This window comes from Mastomys coucha, chromosome X (genome assembly GCF_008632895.1).
Source record: "Mastomys coucha isolate ucsf_1 chromosome X, UCSF_Mcou_1, whole genome shotgun sequence".
NCBI lineage: Eukaryota > Metazoa > Chordata > Mammalia > Rodentia > Muridae > Mastomys > Mastomys coucha.
Genome location: NC_045030.1, coordinates 115,814,632 through 115,824,492, shown reverse-complemented (window position 1 = coordinate 115,824,492; position 9,861 = coordinate 115,814,632). Strand labels below are relative to the sequence as shown.

The window sequence follows — 9,861 nt, the reverse complement described above, 5'->3', positions numbered from 1 at the left end:
GAGGGCTAATATCCAATGTATACAAAGAACTCAAGAAGTTAGACTCCAGAGAACCAAATAACCTTATTGAAAATGGGGTACAAGGCTAAACAAAGAACTCTCAACTGAGGAATACGGAATGGTTGAGAAGTACCTAAAAAATGTTCAACATCCTTAGTCATCAGAGAAATGCAAATCAAAACAACTCTGAGATTTCCCCTAATTTCTACTTTTAATTTTGTTCTTTTAAGTTGTTTATTGAGGATCAGTCTCCAGACCCAGGTTGGAAAAGAAGTTATGTCTCCCAAGTTCAATAGCATTTCAGCTATCTTTTATTTCTTAGTAAATGGCAATGCTACATTTAGTTTTATTGAACCCCAAACCATAAATTTATTTCTTTTACTTAGAAATTGAAGTACCATATGTGTAACACAGACTTGACTACAGCAATCTGAACACATAAGCATCTATTTCCCTAATATAGCAAACATTTTTGGACTTTTGTTATTAGTTTAAAGGTATAAGATATATGTTTTAGAAATGACATGGTTTTTAAGTACACATTTCAGATATCTGAACAGGTATGAAGATTAGAAGAGGAAAGTATACAACGTAGCTGAAACACCACTTTCAAAGTATTTCTTATATGTTGCTTATCTCATTGCTATAATCTCAGCACTAGGAGCTGAGGCAAGAAAACTGTGTACTTGGTAGTTTTACCTTGACATTTATTCCACCTCCATTTGAAAGAGACATATTCCATATTGTCCTCAGGCCACACTAGGGGTCTTGATTTGGTTCCTTTTCTCTGCCAGTTAAGGAATTAAAAAGTAAGAAAAATCTTGAGTAGTATACATTGGCAGGATTGGTAGCTGGCTGGACATGGGAAGGATCACTCAGTTACAGCAAACATCAGGAGAAAGAATCAGTTTGTAATGAAAGGCTATAATTTGAAGTAATGAAGTGCACACACAGAATTAGACACAGAGAAAAAAGTACCCTAGGAAAGCAGAAAGGAGTCCCAGAAAGCTGCCCACACCATCCTTTATGGGAAGAGTGTTAAGGATTTTTTTTATTAGGTATTTTCTTTATTTATATGTCATATGATTTCCTCTTTCCCAGTTTCCCCTCCAAAAACAACTAAAAACAAAACAAAACAAAAATAAACAAGAATAAACCCCTGTTGCCTCCCCCCTCCCCCTGCTTGCCTCCTCCCACTTATTGGCCCTGGCATTCCCCTACATTGGGGCACAGAACCTTCACAAGGCCAAGGGCCTCTCCTCCCACTGATGATCGACTTTGCAGTACTCTACTATACACATGCTATCAGAGCAATCAGTCCCACCATGTATACTCCTTGGTTGGTGGTTGAGTCCCTGGGAGCTCTGAGGGTACTAGTTAGTTCATATTGTTGTTCATCCTAAGGGGTTGCAAACCCTTCAGCTCCTTTGGTCCTTTCTCTAACTCCTTCATTGGGGACCCTGTACTCAGTTCAATGGATGGTTGTGAGCCTCTACTTCTGTATTAGTCAGGTACTGTCAGAGCCTCTCAGGAGACAGCTATATCAGGCTGGATTGTCCTTCTTTCACTCTCTGCTCCATAGTTAATCTCTGCAACTCCTTCCTTGGGTATTTTGTTTCCCCTTTGAAGAAGGAATGAAATGTCACATTTTGGTCTTCCTTCCTCTTGAGTTTCTTGTTGTTTGTGGGTTTTTCTTCCTGTATTCTGAACTTCTGGACTAATAACCATTTTTTAATGGGATATTTTACCCCTAATTGGACAATTTCAGAGACAGACAAGTTTGCAGTAAACATATCTTTGTCTTGCATTTAACTTGTCAGACTGGTCTACTGGCTGTATAAAAAGCCATCCTGGCCTTTATTTAAAGATGCCAGATTTTTGTCTCAGGTCATGAAGGAGATCAAGAAGTCAGACAGATTGGAAGTTCATCATTTTTATTATCTTATCATATTCCTTTTTCCTATGTCTGCCTATGAGGGACTTAGTCTAACTCCTACTCTTTCACTCTGATAGATGTTTCTATTTCCACTCATATTCTTCATCTTCCCTCTATTTCCCCTCCCTCTCCATTCTCCATATTTTGTTACAGTGTGACAACTAGTAGTGAATAATTAGTTCTATCATTAAATTATAAAGTCTTTCTGATAAAAGATTTATATCCAAAAGAAAAAAGAAATGCTTAATTTGTTATCACTAGAGTCAAAGCCCACAATCAATGATGTCCATATTGATGGTGTGATTCCTGTTCACATATGCTAATGTGATTAATGATGCAGTGTTACTAACCTGATTGTCTACAGTCAGGTGAAATATGAAAGCATTTACTCAAGTCAAAGTTAATATCTTGCTTGTGTTAAAATTCTGAGGCATCTTAAAAGGACAGGAGGCAGAAAAGAGATAGCATACTGGACTGTTTATTAGCACACAAAGGATAGGTAGCCTTTCTGTTGCAGTAAGTTGACAAGTTTGCCAGAGGAACAAATATAGATGTAACTCTTTTGGTAGGGTGACCTAGTCTTAAGAATCAGGGCATTGTTATAGCAAATCACCCATATTTTTTTCTGCAATCTTTCTTTACTGAAGTTTTTTGTTCAAGGTAAGACAACTTGTCCCAAGAGATATTTATTTCTAGGATAACTGAATAAACTCCTTGAAAACCTTGTAGGAATACTGTTTTATAGGAGAGGCCTTCCCTTGCGGAAAAAAAATGGATAAAGATACTATATTCATTTATTTATTGAATAAATAATTTAGTCCAGCAGGTTCTATGTGATACTATGAACATAGAAAATACAAAATATCCCTTATGCATCATGGAAAAATCATTTTTTAGATGGGCAATGAATATGAAGTCTATATAAAAAAGCACTTTCTTTAATTTGAAACCTTTCTATTCTGGATCCATTTATCAGGTACTATTTTTATAATAAAATTGGAAATTATCAAAAATTTTTTCAAAGGGCTTCACATTTAAAGCCCAAACTTTTAAAACTAATGTTTTGAAATTCTAGTTGTTTTTTTTTTCCGTTTTAGTAAAATTAACAGATTGACTAATATAAAAATCTTAATTGAGTAACTGCGAATTAAATGCACCACATAAACAAATCTTAGAATATAAAGTAGAAACAATAGTTCAGAAAGTCACTCTTGTCCTCTCCCAGACTGTTCTCTACACCCTTTGTTATCCTGATTTCCCAAAACAACTTGACTTTTGTCTCATTTCTATTTTTCTATGACTTAAGCACTGGTATGTGTTATTTTAAATATAATATCTCTTTATCATTAGTATTTCTATAGTTCATCCCTATAACCAGCTAGCTCATATTCACTCTGTATAGGAATTACTAATGTATTGGCATGAAATTCTGTACAAATAAAGCCTTACTTTTTATAGCTTTATAGACAATACACTTGAAATACTTTTGAATAACATTTATAATAGTAAAAGGTGGATTTGTTTAAGATAGCTGTAGGGGAGCCATGATATAATACGATATTTTGTCATAGTTAAAACTGAAGAAGTTAAACTTTGTCAAATCATAAAGGGTTAAATGAGAAAACATATCTGAAGCTCATATTCATTAAAACCAAATCTTTGTAAGGATTCCAATAAGATGCCTGTCATAAATAGCTTCAGTTGTCATCTTAATTGAGAAATTGCCACCATTGGATATGCCTGTGGGCCTGTCTGTGAGGTTTTTTTGTTTTTGTTTTTGTTTTTTTCCTTATTTTGATTTGATGGAGGAAATTATTGCTCACCTAGGGCAGTGTTGTCAATGAGCATATGGGCTTGGGCTATATAAACAAAGGAAGTTTGAACAAACTAGTAAGAAACATTTTTCATGATCTCTGCATCAGTTCCTGCATATAAGTCTAACCTTGAATTCCTCCTTCCCAGCATGATCAAGTATAACTTGCAAGATAAAAGAAACCCTTTCATCCCCAAGTGGGTTATAGTCCTTAATATTATAAACTATGAAATATAATCTACATCTAAATATTAAAGACAGTGATAAGGAAAATTTTTAATGACTATAAATATATTTTCCAGAGAATAATCAATTCATTATGTCATTTTAATGATTCAATTTATTTGTCTCTAGTTTCTTGTTATCTCAAGAAATGAAAATTCATAATGTAGAAAATCCATAAATATTGAATTTGATATATGAATGTTTACCAATCACTTTTTTCAAGAGAATGAAATTGTTTATTGAGCACACATGAAAATGGAGGATACACAAGATTCATTCCCATCTGTTATTTTATCTGATACCATTATTCAATTTTGATATTGCATAGAGTATGCCAACACCCATTTTATAAACAAATTGTGACCTTGCTTAGATGATGCTTTCAATGGTGAAACTCATTAAATGTTGCAACAGTAACTGGCAGTTTAACAACACCAAAGTTTTTGAAGACAATGACTTCTCTACTCAATTTACTCCAATTGTAAATAAATACCAAATGGAACTTGGCACCACCCTGAAGAAGTTCTAACTTCACACCATTAAAGAAGTTTACCAAGATGACTTCAGAGTAGACTAATTTTACAAAGCACATTAAAAAAAAAGACATATTTAGTCATCGTCATGATCTGACATTTAGCAATTAACAGCATGGGTGAAAAAGGTCTACAGTAAAACCTATTGTTAGAATGCTTTACACTTTCCAGAGAACAGAAACTAAAATAACATGTTATACAATTAGTCACAAATACAGTCCTGGAGTTTTTGCCCACACACATGAGTATTGTCTAAAACGTGTCTTTTTTTGTAGCTGCTAGGCCCTGGCACCACTGTGCTTGGGTGAGTTCACAAATTGGTTGTAACCTGAAGCTTCTCTGTCACTTCTCTGGCTCTCCTCTCCTGCTAAGCTTTGTTTCCTGGGTGTATGTAGTTAGAGTTTCCTGCCACTGGCATAGATATTGCTACTGCTGGAACCTCCATGGCCACCTTGGTTTCATGGTTTAGCAAAGTACTGGGCTCTACCACCAAAAGAGCCAGAGCTCCTGCCTCCAAAGATTCCTCCATTCATCAGTCCAAAATTTGAAGACTTATTGTTGTAATGGCCAAAATCATTGTAGCTACAATCACCTCCAAAATTACTTCCATCCTTGCCAAATCCATTTTAGCCATCCCCATTGCTACCATATCCACCACCACTATGGCTACCACCAAAGCCACCACGACCACTGAAGTTTCCTCCTCTACCAACATTGTCATTGCCACAAAAATTGCCTCTACTACTTCCACCAGAATTTCTGGAACCAATTTGACCTCTCTGTCTGGATGAATCATTAGCCATCTCTTGCTTTGACAGAGCCATTCTTACTTCACAGTTGCGGCCATTTACAGTATTGTATTTCAGAATAATAATCTTATCTATAGAGTCATGGCCATCAAAGATGACAAAAGCAAAGCCCCTCTTTTTCCCATTGCCTCTGTCAGTCATCATTTCTATCACTTCAGTTTTCCCATACTGCTCAAAATAACCTTGTAGGTGATGTTGTTCTGTGTCTTCTTAAATACCACCAAAAAAGATCTTTTTCACAGTTAAATGGGCACCTGGTTGCTGTTCCAAAAGCGGGGGGGGGGGGGGGGGGGGGGGGGGGGGGGGCGTGGGGCTGGGCTGGGCTGAGGCCTGCCTGAGGCTCTTTCTCTCTCCCTGGAGGCAGAAGGCCTATTGTTGAGGCCCGAGTCTCTCTCCCAGGGGCTGACCTGTTAGCTGCACAGTGCCTTAATTAAAAAGGAGACAATGTATAAATGAGTTACTTTATTATAGGAAGGATAGGATATGCTGGTTGAGTAGAGAGAAGGAAGGGAGAGGAAGGAGAGAGAGAGAGAGAGAGAGAGAGAGAGAGAGAGAGAGAGAGAGAGAGAGAGAGAGAGAGAGAAAGGAGATGGAGAAAGCCAGAGAAGAGAACAAAGAGCAGAGAGGAGAGAGAGAGCAAGAGAAGGAGAGAGCAAGAGAGCAAGAGTGCAAGAGTAAGAGTGAGAGTGAGAGAGGGAAGAGCAAGAGAGTGAGGAGTAAGAGTGCAAGAGTAAGAGGAGAAGAGTAAGAAAGCAAGAAACCAAGAGAGAAAAAGATTAAGAGGAAGAGAAGAGTAAGAGAGCAAGAGAGAGGAACAAAGAGCAAGAGAGAGCAAGAGTAAGAGAGAGTGAGAGTGAGAGAGGGAAGAACAATAGAGCAAGAGTAAGAACAAGAGAGTGAGGAGGGGGCAAACCACCCCTTTGATTGTATGGGGCGTGGCAAACCTGGCTTGTGGTCAGATGACTGTGCGTAAGGTCCAGCTAGAATGCTGGGAGTTTGAGGTATTGTCTGCCTGATAGAGCACACATCTCCTGCAGGGGCAGCTGTGAGGGGTTTAGGCTGAAATCTGAGCCATCAGTCTCAGGAACTATCACCAAATGCCTACTGTCCCCTGTGAACAAATTTACTTTGCTCAGTGGGTCTCAGGGGTTCTCAAGTGGCTGTTTCACTGGATTCCAGCTGTCAGAACTGCCCACTGCCCCACACCTGGTCTCTGAGAACCTTCCTAGACACAGCGCTCTTAGGTTCCACAACTCTTCCATCCACCTTTTGTGGTCTTGCATTCAAAGCAGTATCCATTTCCTCCACAGTGGTATAACAAACTCAAAACCCATAGATCTCTTCAAAACAACCAATAAGAGTCTGAGGAGCCATTTTAAGCAATGGGGAATAGTAACAGACTGTGTGGTAATAAGTGATCCAAACACCAAGAGACCCCTGAAATTATTTTTAAAAAGTTATAAAAGGAGGACATGGTAGCACATGCCCCTTAAGTCCAGTACTGGAGAGAATGTGGCAGAAGGCTCTGAACTTTAAGGCCAAATTGGCCTACATGAGAATATATCTACATAAATATATGTTTTAGAAAATAAGGAGATAAAGATGTACAACTTTCAAAGGGCATCTTACAATGATTAATTAATAGAATATATACAACATGCTTTCCATAATTTTTAGAACATTTTAGGTGCATAAATTATAATGCCACTGAGTGAGTTATAATTCTTGCTTATTATTTAGTATCCTTTGAAAAAATTAAGCAGAGATATAGACTATGGATTGTTACTTCATTGAGACATCATCTAACAGTGAAAAGATAGTTCTTCCCAGGTGTTATTATTCCCAGGTGTCTAATATGATGCCTTCCCATAGCTCATTAGTATGTGAGTTTTTTTTTAATTAGATATTTTCTTTATTTACATTTCAAATGTTAACCCCTTTCCTGGTTTCCTCTCCCCCCCAAAAAAAACTATTCCCTCCCCCATCACCCTGCTCACCAACCTACCATCTCCCGCTTCCTGGCCCTGTTATTCCCCTACACTGGGGCATAGAGCTTTCACAGGACCAAGGGCCTCTCTTGCCCTTGATAACTGACGAGAGCATCTTCTGCTACCTATGCAGCTGGAACCATGAGTCCCACCATGTGTATTCTTTGTTTACTGGTTTAGTCCCTGGAAGCTCTGGGGTTATTGGTTAGTTCATATTGCTGTACCTCCTATGGGGCTGCAACCCCCCCCCCCTCAGCTCCTTGGATCCTTTCTCTAGCTCTTTAATTGGGGACCCTGTACTCAGTCCAATGGATGGCTGTGAGCCTCCACTCTGTATTAGTCAGGCACCGGCAGAGCCTCTCAGGAGACAGCTAAATCAAGCTCCTATCAAGCTGAAAAAAGGCCACATGTCCCTCAACAGAGGAATGGATACAGAAAATGTGGTACATTTACACAATGGAGTACTACTCGGGTTTTAAAAACAATGAATTTATAAAATTCTTAGGGAAATGGATGGATCTGGAGAATATCATCCTGAGTGAGGTAAACCAATCACAAAAGAACACACATACTATGCACTCACTGATAAGTGGATATTAGTTCAGAAGCTTAGACTACCCAAGATACAATCCACAAACTACAAGAAACTGAAGAAGAAGTAAGACCAAAGTATGGATACTTCGCTCCTTCTTAGAAAGGGGAACAAAATACCCATGGAAGAAGTTGCAGAGACAAAGTGTGGAGCAGAGACTGAAGGAAGGACAGTCTAGAGATTGCCCTACCTGGGGATCCTTCCCATATACAATTACCAAACCCAAACACTATGGTGGCATGTGACTCTTTTAAAAAATTGTAGACTATCATTTTATTCAAAACTGATGTATAAAGTAAAGTATTTATTGGAGCCAAGCTCCCCTACACACATTGATATGTGAAGAAAATGAATATAATTGCTAAATATATTTACTGTTTTCATGGATTAAAAGCAATCATGATTCACTACTTATCCATGGAATATAGATATATCCTAATGCCAAATCACTACCCTTTGACAGATTATATAGAATTGAATGTCCTTATTACCAATATATTGTGGTGCTAGACTTATAGATGGATGTGGGGACATAAATTTAATGGTTCATTTATATGAGTGATTATGTCAATACTTTCATATAAAATACAAATGTAAACTATTAGATGTCATTTCTGGCATTTTCCTAATACTCAGGATCATTCTTGTTAACCAACTTAGTGTTCCCACTCAGTGTTAAAGCAATATACTTACCACAATGAAGACTTATTTTAATATTCAGATCTTATTTTCTTTTCAATAAATAATCCATTTATTATACTACATTAAATAGCAAATGGTTCCATTATATTATTGTTTTTAGGTAAGCAGTCCAATATTTTTCCAGTTTTATTTCTGTTGCTATGATAATCTGCCCAAATGTAACTAAAGAGAAAAAATGGTTTATTTAAGTTTTCAATCCTGGATTATTACTGAGGGATGTCAAGGTAGAAACTCATGACAAACACTTGAAGTCAGGCCTTGCTTTTTATTCCACACAGAATTAGTTTTGATCAAGAAATTATTTCATAGTCAAAGAAATATATTGGGAGCCACACACAATGCTATTTTGTAACATGCTCATTGACCAGGTGATCCTTAACTAGATACCTTCAACTTTTCAGAAATACTTACTTTTGGCATGTTAGTTCTTTCTATATCAAATACCAATCCAGACAACCCACCACAAACCAGTTGACAGGTCAATGTAATATAAGCAATTCCTCAGTTATGGCTTTCCTTCCTTTAGGATGATTCTAGGCTAGCAAAGGTTGACAAGAAAAGCTAAGACAATTATATATAAATAAATAAATGTATGAAAGTTATCAAAGATAAGTGTAATATATAGGTCATAGCTGTTGTGTGCTACCTATGAATAGCATTATTAGGATAATGAAATAAAAATACATTTCTTTTTTCCCAATGGAATTATGAACTAGGGATAATAAAACCTGTCATAAAACATTGTATAATTACTATTATATTAGTGAATTTAATAATTTTATTTCTACTAGAATCATAAAATAAATAGAAAACATAATTTAAAAAGCTCATAAGATCGTTTAGTTACAAATTCTCAATGAAAGTCTGCCCCACTTGGTTATATCTTAGATTTTTATACTGCATTATTCATAACTCTTCTCTTTTAAAGCAATTATAAGAAATAAAATTTAAAAACACTCATGTAATTATTTGGCAAAGGTTTATGTTATCCACTGGAATATAAGCTCCATTAAAGTAGATGCATGTAGCATGGCATGAAGACATACACACAAAATAATATAAAACTAAATGAAATTTTATTTAGTTTTATACTTATTCATTTATAAGTTTTTAGATTCCATTCTAAAGTCTTATCTCAAAAACTTAATAATGTATATTTATCGAGGTATAAAAAATTTTCTAGTCTAATTTGGACTTTTTTGATGTATTTGTCTGACTCTGGAAATACTTTACATGCAAAAGGGGAAAAAAGATAAGTTTCTA

At 36.5% G+C, this 9,861-nt stretch overlaps 1 pseudogene; it reads right to left on the bottom strand.

The window, feature by feature from the left end:
- Window positions 1-4,902: 4,902 nt before the first annotated feature.
- LOC116092435 lies at window positions 4,903-6,690 on the bottom strand (annotated as a pseudogene).
- Between the last annotated feature and the right edge of the window lie 3,171 nt (window positions 6,691-9,861).